Source organism: Buteo buteo, chromosome 6 (assembly GCF_964188355.1).
Source record: "Buteo buteo chromosome 6, bButBut1.hap1.1, whole genome shotgun sequence".
Lineage (NCBI taxonomy): Eukaryota > Metazoa > Chordata > Aves > Accipitriformes > Accipitridae > Buteo > Buteo buteo.
In genome coordinates, this window is record NC_134176.1 from 16,789,680 (window position 1) to 16,806,458 (window position 16,779).

At 44.9% G+C, this 16,779-nt stretch overlaps 1 protein-coding gene, 1 long non-coding RNA gene and 1 other non-coding gene across 5 annotated transcripts in view; all 3 read left to right on the forward strand.

Annotated features, from left to right (window-relative positions):
* Nucleotides 1–14: 14 nt before the first annotated feature.
* LOC142031961 (uncharacterized) lies at nucleotides 15–5,320 on the forward strand. The gene is made up of 2 exons (XR_012650681.1): nucleotides 15–1,097; nucleotides 2,801–5,320. It is a non-coding gene; the product is annotated as an uncharacterized LOC142031961 (long non-coding RNA).
* Nucleotides 2,212–2,485, forward strand: LOC142032483 (small Cajal body-specific RNA 13). The gene has a single exon (XR_012650845.1).
* A 9,377-nt stretch (nucleotides 5,321–14,697) lies between the features above and the next one.
* Nucleotides 14,698–16,779, forward strand: part of SYNE3 (spectrin repeat containing nuclear envelope family member 3) — a 75,056-nt gene continuing 72,974 nt past the window's right edge. Inside the window, exon 1 of one of the 3 annotated variants that reach the window (XM_075029898.1) lies at nucleotides 14,698–14,743. The gene's annotated coding sequence lies outside the window, so the exon portion shown is untranslated. Of the gene's footprint in view, nucleotides 14,744–14,792; nucleotides 14,846–15,481; nucleotides 15,502–16,779 lie in introns of those variants that run through there. The other 2 variants (XM_075029897.1, XM_075029899.1) reach the window with 2 other exon arrangements.

Here is a 16,779-nt window from a genome sequence, read left to right on the forward strand (position 1 = left end):
GGGTCCGGCGCGCCCCGGCCGCTTTCCGTCTGACCGGCGGCGGGGGGTGGACGATGTGCCGCGGGGCGTGGAGCCGCCCCGCGGGACGGTGGGGAAGGGAAAGGGAAAGGGGAGGGGGCGGCACGGCGCGGCACGGCAGGGCACAGCAGGGAGGCCCGCGGGGCGGCCGCCGCCGTGTTCGGCCGCTCCCTTCGGGCCCGGCGGCTTCGCGCGGAGCCGTGAGGGTGGCGCGCGGCTGCGGTGGAGCCGGAGGATGGGCCGGCGCTGCCTGCCCGCGGGGTCGGGTCGGGTTTTATCCCGCCGGCCCTTTGGCGTCGCAGGCTGCGGGGGGAGCTCGCTGGGGCTGGGGCTGGGGCTGGGGCTGGGGGGCGAGCCGGCAGTCAGAACCGTGTGGGCGGCTGAAGGAAGTGCGGGGGAAGGGGGCTGCGGAGGGGCAGGCTGCCGTGGGGTATCGGCGGCCCGCGCCGGGTGGAAGGAGCTCTTCGGTGGCGAGGCGCGTTCAGATGCGCGGGCTGCAGCGGTGGGAGCGCGTCCGCGGAGGAGCAGCGCCCTGCAGCCGGCAGCTGCTGTTGCCGCGGCAGGCGGAGGAGGCGGCCGAGGCGTTCTGGGGGCGGCTGGCGACGCGCTGGCTGGGCCTGCCTGCCTCCTCGGCAGCTGTGGGTGTCTCCGGCCTGACCGCAGTCGCTTGCTGGGTTTTGGCTGACTTAATGGGACGAAGCAGGCGGTCGGTGTCCCTGAGGACTAGCGGGTCTTTGCGCGCTTGGCTTTAGTGCGAGGGGAGGAGAGCCGAGGAACCCACCGGCAGCTTCGCGCGGCTTGGCCTGAGCCTGGCGCAGCCGGCGGCGGGGGCGGCAGCGAGACCTCCGGAGAGGGGCAGCGCGGTGGGGCGGCCGGCGGGCTGCGCGGGGGGGTTGGTGCGGTTGGCGCTGGCGGACGCGCGGAAGGGCCCGGCGTCAGGCGGGGAAGCGCGGAATGTGGAAGGCGTCCCGCAAATGGCGGCGTGCGCGGGCAACTTCGAGCTCCCGGGCAGACGCCGGATTGTTTGCAAGAACTTGGAGCAGAGCGCGGAGGTCTCCTACAGCAGCCGCGTCCATCCCGTAAGTAGAAGAAAGCGTTGGAACGTTTTCCTCTGTGCTAAACCAGAGTCTCTCACAAATAACAAGGTGTATTTCTGAGTATTAATTTACACTGCAGCTCTAGCATCTGGACTTGTGGTATATTGGTGGCAATTTGTATTGCTTGTGTTTGTAAGGAAAATGATTTTTTTTCCACCCAGTTCCACTCACGTGACAGCTTTACAAACAGGACCAGTTTGTCTTCGGCATTCAGAAGACTGTTTGCTAGTTCTTGATTTTTGTCAAATCCAGCTGATACTTGAATGACAACTCATTTTTCATTTTCTATGAAACCACCTTCAGGCATCACTTCTGTTGCCTTTTATTTAAGTTTAATTAGAACACATTCCAAAGGAAGTTGTGGCAAACTTGCAGCTTGTCATCCCATGTGAATAGCTTATGAATAAAAAAAGTGTTGCTGCGGTATTTGAAAACATATGTATTTATGAAGAAATAATTTCTATTATGAATCTAAAGGAAAAGTTCACATATTGTTGATGAACACTGTGCATTGTGTGTGTCAGTATGTTTTGTATTCAGCAGAACATCAGAAGCCAGATCGAGGCTGATCAAGACACAGAGAAGTTACTGTTTTCTGTGGCTTATTTGTTGTGACTAACATGGTGCAAGGTTGTGCAATATGGTAACAAAAAATAGTACCCAGTTCGTGCTAGATAAAACTTCAGTAAATTCTGCAAAGCAAAAATGTGGGGTTTTTTATTTGTTGAACTGCTACGGCATACAGAGGCTTGACAAGCGTCATAGCCCAAGTGGTCTAGTTTGTTGTTTTAATCTAGCAGAAAGACTCCTGACACTTTAAGATCCTGGGGAGTCAGAGGGGAATTAAAATAAAATTGAGTAAAAAGAAAGAGATCTTTCTATTCTTAAAGGCAACTAAATGTTTTCTTTCAAAAAAAAGTCGGGCTATGAACAGAACTTCGCAGTATTTGCCTTCCTGAATTTCATTCTAGCTATTTCTACAAGGATGTGGTTCATTAGAAATTATAAGTGAAATAAGGACATCAAACTGAAGTGTAATAAACCCTTGTGAGAATATGTTCCTTCTGGAATAACATAACCACATTTGTAGTTTAATCCTCTGTAGTCCAAGAGATGCCCTTGGTTGTTAGTACTCTGGGCATACCAGGCTTGCAGAGAGAGCACCTGCGTGAGGAAGCCGAGGCATGCCTGTAAGAGTCGCAGCAGCAACATGCGCAATATTCCTCTAACAGTTAATGATTCTGTTGCCACGGAGATAATGACTTATCCCATGTCATTATTGATCCATCAACAGTAAGAGCAATTTTGCAGTCTGATATTGTTTAGCAAATAGAGTAACATCTGCTGAACACTGAAAAACTGCTATAAATTTTAGAAAGCTTCTCTGAAGTCTGTGTACTGGGTTAAATAAAAGTACCTGAATTTATAGTTACTCACTGTGGTTTTGTGAGATTGGCCTGTGAGATAATATTAAGCTTTACAGAATGCTTTTTAATAAAATATTTAGTGTGGTCAAATGCTTTTGGATTGTGCAACATGCAGCACTCTCTTAGTCGATAAACACCTTTCCCTACTGATAAGGCTTAGAACAATTAGCCCATGTACACTTTAGAAACAAAGAGATAATTATTTGTTACCTGGTCCAGTCTTCTATCAGTCTAAGTGAAACTTCTTGTATTTTCCAGATAATGATTTAAATCATCTGTTCAGAAGAAGTATTAATGGGACTCCCATAAGACTCCTGACATTTTGCTGATGTTCCTGTTAGAAGACCTGTCACCTCATTTTGAAAACAGTAATAAAAGCACCAGTATTCAAACTGCAGGGCTTAAATGCTCATAGTAACAAATTAGGTTACTTCCAGGCATTTTGCTGCTGAACAGAATTACTAGTTACAAATTGGTGGTTTGAGCTTCTTACACAGTGCACAAGAAGGTAGACATTTAAGAATGATACTGTCAGCAGAAAGTTGTTTTGTTTGTTTTTTAAAAAGGTGAGGGTTAAGTTAGCTGGTGAGAAAGATCAGAAGAAAAGTCTCAGTTCAGCTTATCAGAACGGGACACCTCTTCCTGTCCAAGTCAGATATCTGTGTGTCTTTCTGACTTGTGATAGTGCCTGGAAGTGAAGTCCCTTATTGCCCCTTAACGATTGAGCTCTACTTAGATGGTTTTATTGTCTCTTGAAGCTTTTTAGTGGGATGGCTTGAGCTCCAGCTGTTCTACATGCCAGGTAAATAATTTCAGCATACCATCAAGGCAGCATCTGGCAGCACCAACATATCCTTAGTTTTGAGAGTATTAAGAATGCTTAAAATGTACCTACAGTTCTGGACTGCACAGTTAAAACTTGTGTGGGATGCCTAAATTTTGAACACTGAAGAAATGTCTGTGAAAAGTTCTTGCTTATTTTGAAGGTGTGCTAGTTTGAAAAAGTGCAACAAGCAGCAGAACCGTAGAAGTGCTATGGGGGTTTTACTGGTGTAGAAACTCAGGTCCTGTGGGAAATTGACATTTTGGAGTCTGAACTGTATCTAACTTCCTGTTTTGGACCTAATCTAGAGACCTCTATGCAAGTTTGGTTTTGAACTAGATGGGTAATTAAATAATATTTATGGATTTATAGCATATTCCCATGAGGGTGTTTGTGTTAGCTTTAAAATAAATGGTCCATTTCATAAATGACAGAGGCGAAGACTATGTATGAAATTACCTAAGTCAGTTTAACTGGTGGGTGATCTACATGATCTAAGGCAGCTTTTTGACTTAGATGGTGTAAGGATGCCTTTGGCAGAGAGAGGTCATGCTAATAAAGGAAAAAATGTCTGAGCCCCACATTTAACAAATAGAATGGAAGATCATGTTCAAGCTTGAGTGTGGACCTTTAAATGAGACAGTCTTGAGACTTCAAGCTTGCTTCTTAATGACACTGATCTCAACATATGCCTCTTTGTAGTAACACTCTGCTTTGTGAATTGTGAAGCTGTCCTGGAGCAAGGACATGCAGTGTGACCTTTGTAATAGAGGATTAGAATTATTCTTTGGGATAAGCGAGCTTCTTGCAACTATTCTGCCTGACCAGAGTCTTAGACACTTGTCGCTTATTTGCAGATGGTAATGGTGCTGGAGTCTTCCAGTATTACAGAGGAAGCATAATTTTATATACATCTAACTTATATACAGAGCTGAGAAATATTACCTCTAATGAGAAAACCTCTTGCCTCTTTTCACCCAGGAGTTATGAATGACAAAAGCTTTCACAGGCTTGAGAAAGGACTGGGCAAACTCTAGAAAGTAAAATCAATCTGCTAAATACAAAGATACTGTTATTGAATGAAGTCTTGAGCCATAGAAAGCTAGGGACTGGGATTATAACTATATGCATGTCCTGTTCTTCGCTTCCTGTGCATTCGCTCTTGACCAGTGTTGCAGAAACAGGGTCCTGGGCTCTGAGTTTCTGATTTAACTTGGTATGGTAATTTGTAGAAATTGTAATTTACTTAAAAAGCTGGAAATGTCTTCTGGTCTTCCATAACCGTGGGAAAACCCCAGGGCACACTGCCTGTAAGAAGGATTCTTGTGCCCCAGTTAAGTTCTACTGGCATACTCTGGCTATAGTTGTGATAACAGGAGTGCTTTTGTTGGCTTAGCTTGTTTTAAGATCGTGCAGTTGCTGTCAGGCAAGAAAAGTTCCGATTAGCATGTATTTTGTGTCCACGAGAGGGCTCTGGCAGCTCTTGTCTGGCGGCTGGTGATCCCCGAGTTATGCACTTCGCTAAAATGGCAGGCTGTAGTAACTGAATGTTTGTTGCCTCTGAGAGCGATTACATCTGTTCTTGTTTAGCATTTTTGAATTCCTTTATCTCTTTATATGTAAAAGTTTAAAAAAAATTACAGTAAGTTATTTTTCTATGTCATTTTGAGAAATGCATCTCATGTTACAAAAACTTGCCTCAACTTTAATAAACAGTACTGGCCATTTGTTCTCCTCTGTGGCAGAAGACGGATAGTACTAAGCATGTGTCATCACACGTGAGTTTCAACTGTATGAGATATTTCTCCAAGTAAAAATTAAGCGTTTTGCCCACATCAATATATTTGTAAAGTAGATGGAATTGTTATGGAGAATCTTAGTTATATTTTTTTTTAATATTAGTATTTTTAAACTTGGTACTACAATATTTCAATAAAGTTTTTATTTTTTCATCACGCACCCTTTAGTCTTTCAGTTTTTTCTAGGAATGTGTGTATACATTTTAACACATTTTTAAGTTCTTATAATGTTTACATGGGTAAGGCTGTAGCAACTAGGTCTGATGGCACTGACAGTGGAAACTGCTAAAGCAGTGTTGGATAAAATTAGGAATAGAGTTTTGGGTAAAAAAAAAAAAGTCTCTGCCATGAAAAAGATAGTGGGGATAGGACTGAAAGGGCTAAAGTTGAGTGGTGCATGCAAAATGGGCTTTCCCACGAGCGTGGAAATGAAACCTCAAAGCTTTTAGGTGAGAATCTAGTGGCAGCATGTCTCAGCCTTCTGTGCCACTGGTTACCTTAGTGACCACTCTATGGTGATGAGCAACCAGCCTGTGCTCTTTCAGTCACTCCCTGCACAAGTTACCAGAGTCATATTCTGATCCAAGGTGGTTCATGCAAGGATCAATGTGAATTGGCATTGTGAAGTTTTTTGGTTGACGGACTTCTAAAGAAACAGGCGTGGATACAGGTTGTTAAAGGAATGCTCTTAGAGTTGCAAAGTAGGACACTCAAGGAATGTTAGATACAGGCTGAACAACTTTCAGAATCATGTATAAGAGGTCAAACCAAAGTTTTCATTGTGACATGACATCTTTTTTGCCAGAAATGCTACATGTTCAGTGCATAGGCACTGATTTTCTTGGTGTGCCCTGAGGTTCAAAGGAAGGCTGCTTGCACAAGGACAGTACCAAAGCCTTTAATATGTCCTCCTTAGATGGACATTATTTTGATCTCTATTATGGAAGGAAACCTGGAAGTACAGTCCTCAGCAGTGCTCACTGCTGGTGTTCCTCTTTGAGTGTTTGTGCTGATATAGTTTGAAGGCTGACTTGGAAAAGTTTTCAGCCCTTGCAGTTGTAATTAGAATCAATGAAGCAAAGAGTATGTGAAGTTGGAAAATAAGAAGTACTGCAAAACCTATTGGTAAAAGTTAGGTGTCTTAAACCAGGTTTCTAAAATCAGTGGGTGCTTTGAACTTGCTGTGTTTTAAATCTCTGCCTGCTAACCACAGATACTGATGTTGCAGGTAAATTGTGAGCTCCACTATGTTAAGCTTTCTGACAAAGTGTCCATGAGTATGGTAGGAATATTTTGGATCACTTGGTTTTCAGAGGAGTTTTTATCTGATGTGAAGAAAATTAGACCCAAAGACCTAACAAACTTAAAATGGGAGAGAAGAGTGGGTGTGTTGGCATACTTGCATTTGTAATGTATGGACTAAAAGATCAAGAAGAGTCAAAGTACGTCTTGTAAAAATACACATTCTTAAAGGGGAGGCCAGAAGCTTGAATTTTTAGATCGCTACACTTACTTAAAAACAAAAACTTGTAAAACCAGAAATATTAATATAAAGATGAGGCAGTTTGGGGGGTTTGATATTCTAAAATTTTTTTTTTCTCCTTTTTTGAAGTATAAAAACCTGTATCTCTTGAAAATCTGACTGTTCTAAGAACAGGCAAACTAACTGAGAGAGCACTACCAAATGCCCCATATAGGTACTGTGGTTTTCTTGATTCTGACTGTGCACATGCAGCATTTTTAATGCTTATAACTGCATGACACAAACATACAGGTTTCTTTGGTTACTAACTATGCACTTCCAGAGGACAAGCAGTTCTTTCACAGAATAGGCAGCTTCTCCATAAATATGAGCATATGCACCTTTCCTAAATGTGCATGAAAATAATTGCATATAAGTTCTAATTGTAATGCTTACCTTTAAGTTAATTTCTTGCAATTCAGTGATTGAAGTCTCAGTGCTCTGAACTCTTCCTCTGAAGTTCATAGTGGCCTTCCTCCCTTGCTGATGTCCATGGCAGCCAAGATTGCTCAGCAGCCCCCTTGGTCAGAGCTAGTAACTCGCAGGATAAAGAACTTGTACTGGAAAGTTGTGTGCTATTTAACTGTATCACTTGTTGGGCTTGTACAAATGCCTGTTTTATAATCAGCTTGACTTCATTTAAAAAAAGAAAAAAGCATTTGCGTACTGTGAACAAAAGCCTGGGGAAAAGCTCTGAGTTTTAGAACAAGCACTTTTCTTGTGACAGTGGGGCACACATCACTGAATCGTCCTTGGACTCCCTTCCCCATTAATAGCCCTTTTGCTCTTTGTCCAGAGATTTGTTTAGATACTAGTTTGCAATTGTTGCTAGTCCTGGGAAACATGAGGAGACAAAGGTACATCCTAGCAGCTGCTTTCTGTCACTGTACTTTAGTTTGAGACACTTGGTCAGAGGAAGTTGATCTGTGCTCTGTTGTAGTTTCATGCTAGACTACTGTGGCGAATGATTTAAGGTCCTTGTGCCATGGACGGAGGAAAGTAAAACTAAAGGCTTCTCCTAGAACTATAGTCTTTTAAACACTGGCATACAAGTGTTGTTTTGTGTAGCATGTGTTTCCCATCCCTCAAAAGACTAGATGCAAACAAATAAATTGTTTCACAAAGCTGGCATATCTAGAAACAGAGAGACTAGTACAGATGAAAGTGTAGCTCCAGACTGCTGAGTCTCAGGGAAATCAAAATACCAAAACTGCACTTGCGGTGTGAAGGGAAGCAAAGAGAGCCACATGTAGTTGCATGTGATTAATTTTAATAGTAGAAACCTTATGGAATGTTAAATTTCAACAGTTGTCTTTGCTACTTATCCAGAGGACTCCAAAGAGTATTTTTTTTTAAACTACCTTCTGGCATCTCCTTCTGTAACTTAAAAAAAAAATAATTGTGGAGAGGAGCAAGGAAAAAAAAAAAAAAACAATCCACTGGAGTTGGACACGGATTTGGCTTCACATCCTGATTTTCAGTGAGCCTTGGCTTCCCTTGGCTTGGCTTCTGCTGATGTCAATGGGGGCATTGCTATTAGTTACAACAGTTAGCATTGCATACTCCTAAACCTACAACCTTCCATTTTGTTGCTGCTTCCTTCAAACTTTAAAGGCAGAGGTCAACATAACCCTTCCCTCATCTGCTTTCTGGCATGGCTAGATTGCTGGTCCAGAACATCTAGTCTTTTTTTCTAGGCACATTCATACTCTAGCAAACCGTGTGTCTGCCTGTGGTTTGAGGTTTATGAGTGCTACTGTAATAGTCAGTAAACCTTTTTTGGTCCACAGAGAGTTCACACCGTAAATCAATAATGGCATAAAATCTGACTTGTCTTCAGCTGCTGTCTCAAAGATTAAAAATGCTGATTATATGTAGGATTATTCATAAACCTAATTAATTTTCATACTTTTTTTAAAGTGGGTTAATATTGGGGTTTTTTTCCTGTTTAAATAGAGTATAAAACACACACAAAACAGAGTATCTTTCTTTTCAAAATGTGGGGAGACACTTGGACTTGTCTTTATTCCTATACCAGTTTACCATGGATGTCAAGTCTGTGTTCTTTAATTCACTTATTAATTAATCAAATTCTCATAGGTGAAAAACATGAAGATTTACAGGTAAGGAATAGTTTCTGGTTTTAATATACCAGCTATAATTCATGTGATTTTTAGACTATCTTTCTCATTGTTTGTAGGCTTGCACGGGATTCACAAGTGGTATGTGCTCTGTAAGTGCAGTGCTCCAAACCATATAAGCCTCAGCAATCCTACTGTCCTATCTCATCTGGAGGGAGACATGTCATATGAGCAAGCTTCTCTATTTCTATTTACTAGTGGAGAAACTTTTTTTTTTTTCCCCCCCTTCTTTTCTCAAAGATACTTCTACACTCTTCTCCAGTTTGCAGCCTCCTTCTATTTCCATGTTAATTTATCTTCCTAACTGTCCTGGTTTCAGCTGGGATAGAGTTAACTGTCTTCCTAGTAGCTGGTACAGTGCTATGTTGTGAGTTCAGTATGTGAAGAATGTTGATAACACTGATGTTTTCAGTTGTTGCTCAGTAGTGTTTAGACTATAGTCAAGGCTTTTTCAGCTTCTCATGCCCAGCCCGTGAGAAAGCTGGAGAGGCACAAGAAGTTGGCACAGGACACAGCCAGGGCACCTGACCCAAACTGGCCAACAGTGTATTCCATACCATGGGACGTCCCATCTAGTTTAGGAACTGGGAAGGGGGGGGGCAGGGATTCGCCGCTCGGGGACTGGCGGGGTGTCGGTTGGCGGGTGGTGAGCAATTGCACTGCACATCATTTGTACATTTCAATCCTTTTATTACTACTGTTGTCATTTTATTAGTGTTATCATTATCATTATTAGTTTCTTCTTTTCTGTTCTATTAAACTGTTCTTATCTCAACCCAGGAGTTTTACTTCTTTTCCTGATTTTCTCCCCCATCCCACTGGATGGGGGGGAGTGAGTGAGCGGCTGCGTGGTGCTTAGTTGCTGGCTGGGGTTAAACCACGACACTAACTTAAACAGGTCACTGAGGGCTGAAAAGACACTTGGGAAAAGAGAGCTATGCAGAACAGTGCTTCAAAAATACATTGTGAAGGAGGTAGCTGAAATCAGGGAAGATTCTTCAAAGAAACAATGTAAATTCAATCTTTTGTTCTCATTGCAAAATGTAGACATAAACTGTATATCCTGCATAGCTGCTAAGCTTGCTGATGCCTAAATGTTAGAGACAACCTGGCAGTAAAAAAAAAACCAAAACCCTCAAGTAACCCCAGGGTATGGGGCACAGAGAGCAAACAGTGTGGGACTTCATAATCTGCTAGTGAAGATGCTCCTCAGGGCAAGGAGAGTCGCAGCTTGGGGTTCTGCTCCTACCTGTCTGTGCCTCTGATTTGGTCTATGCTCAGTTGTTCTCTGGTTGACACTTTTGCTTGAAGAATATTTTTTAGAACAAAATCATTATATTGGTACTCAGATACACAGTCTTAATTTTTTTCCATATAGAAGCAGTATTAAAAAAGCTTCCTTTTAATAAAGCCAACATGAGGACTTTCACTACTGCAGATGCATCAGGAAAACTGCACCAGTGTAGTTAAGTGTACAATGACCTTTTTCTATTGTTTTTCTGTTTGCTAGCTGTGAAGTGATAGTGCTTCCAAAGTTCAAGTTTGATCCCTTTATCAGCTTTTAACACCCCTAGTGTACTCTTTTGGGCACTGAGTGTTTCTTATATTTAGGGAGAAAAGAAAAGCTTTCCAAGTGCTTTCACACTGTTAAAGATGTGTAGGCCCCAGACTGAAAACAAACAAGAGCAGAGCCTGTGAGAACCTGCAAAGAAAATAGGTAGAAGAAATAATGATGCTTAGGAAAGGGAGTTGCTGCTTTACTCGGGAGACAAAAATTGTTTGATATAAGTATGGAGGGTGAATGTTATTTATGAATGTTTTGATAGTGCTGGAGGACTCCAGTATCGTCAGTGACAAGTGTTCCTTTAGAGCATATGTTCCAAATAATATGGTGTGATTCAGGCAAGTGGTGTTCACATGAATCCTGATATGTCTACTGCGTGTGATGCAAACAGTCTGTTTTGCCCATAAATAAATGGAGCAGTGCCTCAGCCGGTTCATACTGGCTTAACTCTTTTTGAATTCAGTGGACTTATGTCAGTTTTTGTCTGCTAACCTTGCTCCTGCATTATTTTTACTGTTAGGCTTGCTTCCATCAATTGCAGAAGCTGCAGAGATCTGAGGCTTCTTCAGCAGTATCTTGCACCTAACAGAAAACTTGAAACAAATTTCCTCTGTTTCTAATTGAATACACTTACTGCAGTTCTGGGAGTGATACTGGGAGTACTAAGTCCAGATTTAAATATCCTATGTGCTGAAGGCTCCTATTCTCAGAAGGGTATATGGGTGTAAAGGACTTGATTTACAACAGTTGATTTAATGGACGTTAACACTCTGTGTATTTAACATTGCGCAAACTCCATGTGACTGCAGTCTTCTGTGATACTTGCTAACTTCCAGTTTGAGATGAAATTCCAAATTTGAAAACTAATGAATAAGGGGCACCAACTATCACTTTTCTTCTCTTCACATGGAAGCATACGGGCACAAAAAATCAAAAAATAAGTTAACTTGGAATCTGTCTTGTAGAATCTGTGCTTAAATTTCAGGTGTCCTTGGAGTGTTAAAATATCCAAATGTGTCCATGAGTTAGAACTCAGGTGAATAGAAAATGCTTAACTATGGGGGAGTATTTGGGCCAGGGGCATCAGAACTGATCCTGTACATAGCACAAAGTCCCACTTCCCTGTCAGTCCATGCCCAGGATGTGGAGCAGAATTAGACAGAACGTAAATTCCAAAATATGTCACAGGGAGAATGTGAAATGCCAGGTTAAGTCCGGATGATCTCTGCATGAATACAGGGCAGGAAGTTAGCCTGGTTCACTGATGTGGTCCTTGCCCTAGTGCTCCTGAAGATACACTGTTTTGACATTAGCATTTAGAGTTTATGGCTCTTCATTCCACACTGACTGAGGAGAGAGTGCTTCTGTAGCAACTCCTACCACCACCCACAGAAGCTTTCTGTCAAGCAATGTGCAACTTCTAGTAGCTATAAAACAACACACACACACACAAAAAAAAACCAAACAAACAAAAAAAACAACTGAGAAGCCCCAATGTTGAAACCTGTCATGCCAAAGACATATGTCACTGGTATGCTGCACACAAATGTTACTCTGCCAACAAATGTTGTTCTTCCCACCCCAAGACTGCCATGTGACTCATTATTTGAATAACCATTTTACATTGCTGTACCCAAGCAAACATAAAGGGAAACATCTTAATATCTTGTAATACTTGTTTGTCATCAGTTATGAGTGTGAATAAATGGGCATATTATGCTAATAAGAGAGAGCAGCTACCCTGCAGCATTATAAGTGCTTCTCTGTTGTCCTAAAGATGTTGTGCAGGTCCTCCTGTGGAATAAACCATGCCAACACCATTGTTACTTTTGCAGTATTTGGTGCTTTCCACCCAGTCTCTTGGGTATTCTGCTTATCACAGGAAATGTCTGAAAATGCTGTATATTCACTGACAAATACTTGTGGTTTGGTTGAGAGGCTTGGCCAACTGCTTCTAAAAATACATTCCTTTCTTCCAAGGAAAGAGAGCTAGGGCTGCTGCTCTTTCCTTTTCAGAAACTCCTCCACCCTTCTACACTGCTTGCAGTCATTCTAACCTCTCCTTTGTTGTTTAGGTGTGGTGTGTGGGCAGCTTTATATTGTTTGGGTAATGCACTGAATGCTCGTTTACTTAATGCCTGCTGTTTGCCTGTGTATATTTGTTTTTCTAACTCAGCATGTACAAAGCTGTTTGAGGTAGTAAAATCAGAGCCATGAAAGCCTCTACATTGGGAAATGCAGAAAAGGAGCTTAATGCAAGCAATTTTTAGATACATTGATACATTGTCTAACAGCAAGCTTTCTGAATACAAGGGGCTGTTTTTATTTTGGACTTGAGAAGGTCTAGGTATATAAAGTAATTTCTGAGGGCTGGCTTCATAAGGTATTAATTGCTGCCAGTGAGGGTTTCTCATGTACTCGCTGTGATGACAGCCAGTTTTCCCAATGCAAATTCACAGATAAGATTTTCAATTCCCTATCATCTACCTATTCTAGACACATTCCTTTGGAGTCCAACCATTTTGGGTTGTAACCAGTTCCTCACACTATTCCAAAAGTCATTATGAGATAATCAGCTCTGAATTACTATGGGGCAAGAGCAGGTGCATAGGCATAGATGCAGTTTTTACACTGGTGATATAAACTTTGTTCCACGTAAATAGTCTGTCAAAACTACTCTAGTAAATAAATTTGATTTCCCAAGTTAGGTGATAGGCTTGTCCACAAACAGCGGGAGATTACAGCATTCAGTTTCCCTCTCAGTGACAACTTAAAAGATCATAGTCACTTCAAAATGTGCCACTACGGGACCCACCATGGGCATTCAGAGATTCAAAGTCAGAACCAGCTATAAAACTACACTCCTCACCATTAAGTTCTCACAAAATTTCCATTTACCTTTTCCACTGCTGGTGAGGGATGGCGATTCCTGATGGTTTCGGAACAATTTCAGTGTAGAGCTATTCCAATTAAGGCTGTGTTGATACAGGGATGGCAGATCACCTTGAATACCTGGCTGTGGGCAGAAGTGAGCCCGTGAAGGCTCCCCTGGCTGATGCAGCCATATAACACTACTGATGTGGGCCAGCCTATCCCACCTGGCATTAGAGGGTAGAGAGCCGTTGTCCCCTGCTTCTCACCCACTCTGGGAGCTCACCCTCTCTTCACTTCTGAACCACATATCTCGAGGCTCTTGGCTGCAGTACTGTTATCCCTGGTCAGAGACTTTTATCACAAATAGCTGTTTTTTCTGCTCATTAGGCAGATGAACTGCTCAAGTTCCCAGCAGCAGAGGGCAGCAATATAATCTTTGCCAAAGAGTATGTTTTTGTGCCTTATGAAATACAAACTTATTCACAGGCTCATTCAGTTTGTTTATGTTATATTATTGTTCAAATACAAATAAGCTGTTCGTTCTTTCCTCCTTCCCTCCCTGTGGCTCGAAGCACTGGCTTTCATGTGATGATAACTTTCTGATGCCGCAGATTGAGCACAAGATGTTGACGACCCTCTGGCTTCCCTCGCTGGGCTACAGAACTGATGCTGTGGCTGGCAACACACCACCACTGCTGCTCCTTTTGTTGCTAACTGATTTTTCCATAATAACCTGAGCATACGCTGTAGTCTTTTTGCTGGGATAGGTTACAGAGGAAACAGGTTTTGTTTCCTAAGTGTTTGGTTGGTGGTTGGTTTTTTTGGTTTTTTTTCCAAAATGTCAGTTACACCACTCTGTGCATCCAAATGAATTCCTGTTTGTACTAACCGCGATGAGCTGGGGTTGTTTCATTTACATGTAACTGCTGAAATGCAGGGCTGCCTTCTTGCTCTCTGGGCATTCAAAAGAAACGTTAAGAACCTTGCCCAGGTGTTGGCACGGATCGCTGGGGCTACCGGCGCCTGTCAAGATCGTCCGTGGTTTGTCACCCATCTCCTGCCGTTTGGCGACTCTCACAGCTCCAACGCTCCCAGAAGATGGTACTGTGAGAAACTCGGCTGCTTCCTTTCGACTGCGTTTTACTCCGCTAAAAACAGCGGAGTGCCGGCGCTCACCTGCTGCCTGTGGCCACGGCCGCCCGCCTGCCGCCGCCCGCCGGGACAGCCTGCAGCGCGCCGGGCCGGCCTGCTCCCGGCCCCGGGGCAGGGACGGGGCCTGCCGGGCCGCCCGCCCGCGCCCCCGCCGCCCTCCGAGGGGCTCCTCTCACGGCGGCTCCCGGCCGGCAGGGCGGGCCGGCGGGGCCGGCCGCGGCCCGCGTTACATAACGCCGCCCGCCGGGCCGGGCCGCGGCGGCGAGGGCGGGCCCTCCGCGCAGCCCCCGGAGCGGCGGGGCCCGTGCCGGGCGGCCCCGGCGAGGGTGAGCGAGCGGCCGCAGCGCGGGGCGGGGGGGAGGGAAGAGGCACCGCGGCCCCTGGGGCTGCCGGCGGGGGAAGCGGCGGCGGCGGCGGGTGCCGCGGCGGTGAGTGGGGCGCCGGCCCGCGGGAAGGGGCCTGCGGCGCTGCCGGGGGCGGTGCTCGGGGCCTGGTGCCGGTGCCGGGGGAGTTGGGCCGGGGGAGGGTAGGGTGGGGTATAACGGTGAGGCGGCGGCGCTCCGGGACTGCGGCGTCCCGTCCTGTCCCGCCGGGGAGGGGGCCGGCGCAGCGCGGGGGAGGCTCGGCTCGGCTCGGCTCGGCTCGGCTCAGCTCACCTCACTGACAGCCCGCCCGGCGCCCAGACCCGCCTCCCGCTGCTCGGCGCTGCCCCCCCCCGGCCCCGTCCCGCGCCCCTCCGCCTCCGGAGTCGGCGAGGCGGGGTGAAACGCCGCCAAGGCAGCGGGCGCCCGGACCCCGCTCGGCCCCGCCGCCGCCCGCCTGGCAGCCGCCGCGCCTTGGCTTGTCCCCCCAGCCGACCGCCCCGGTGCCGTCCGCCGCCGCGCAGGTTTGTGGTGCCGCCGCACGACGGTGTAACGGTTGCTGCGGGTACAGCCGGGAAGGAGGCAGGAGCGGAGGCAGGGCTTCTCCTTGCCAAGGCAGCTCCCCGAGCGGTACGAGGGCTCCCTGTCTACTACTGATACGTATACAGTAACGTAGCTGCAGGAACTGCAACGTACCTCCCTAAATAGTACAAGCTAAACGGGTAAAACCTTCTCTTTAACTTCTTTTTTTGAAAAAAAAAAAAAAAATCGCATCTGTGAATGAGTACCTGCCTGCTGGAAGCGCTCAACTGCATTCTGCAACTTTTCCTTCCCAGATGTCAGGCTCTTGCCAAAGCCGGGTTGCTCAGCATTGTCAAATGTCTTCGTCTCTCGGTCCCCGCTGCCGGGGCTCTACTGCAGTTTCCAAGCTCCTTGTTCCTGTTCTCCTTCCCCAGCCTCTCTCCCTTCAAATCTATTAAATATACCCTAACTCGGCTCTGATTTCCCTTAAGCAGATCTGACTTTGTCTCCCTTTTTCTTCCCAAACAGTTGGGTTTCCCAGTTTTTCTGTGATAAGAGCTGCTACCCTCGTTTTTAGATTCTGTACGACTTCTGTATGTAAACCCCCCCACCCCAATGTGTAGTAAGGCTTCAGTTTCTCGTATGCTTGTTTCTGATATCTCTTTTATTCCCAAATCGTTATTTGTTTGACCTGCGTGAATTTAGGTCTTTGTCCAGGAAACCTGTATTCCTAGAAATGTCTCTACTCAAATAGGTTAACAGACTGAAATCTGCAGGAATTATGGATGTATATGATGATTAATTATGAAAATGATGGTTGCGAGACACTGCTTTCTTTTGCAAGTTCATCAGAGCGGGATGCCTGCCTTCTCTTTTGCCTCAAATCTAAGCCTGGCTATCTTAAATCATTAATGAAAAAGACTATCGCTACGCTACTTTTACCAGCTCCTTGCCACTACTTTTCTACGTTCATTTTAAGCCCTAGGCATGCTGCATGCCATTTGAAAATCTTTGTACACAGTGGTGGTTTTCTGGGGAAAGAATTTAAAAAACGCAACAAAATTTTAAAAGCTGATTGGTTGCTTCAAGTGTTTTCCTTCTTTTTCTAAAAGCGTCTCAAATCTGTGGGTTGTTGAAATGCACATCAGCTTGGCACAGCGTCCGTGGTTGCCAAGTGTGTGAGCCAGTTGGATCTCAAGGAAATGTAACTTGCTGCAGTCAGTCCTGTGGCGACTTTTATTTCAACAAGATACAAACATCTTTTGGTGAGTCACGGGGCATTGTTCCCTACAAACGAGCTGCCAGGAAGTGGAGTCTGACAAAGCTGATGGGCTCTCTTTAAAAACAGTTTTCCCCTACACCCAGTGCTGTTTTCAGATTCTCTGTGAATCATCAGATCCGGAGTCCTCTCAAATCCCAAATGAAGGCAGAATTAGCTACCATTCAGGGTGCGGTACTGTGGTGCTTGACTCTCTTCT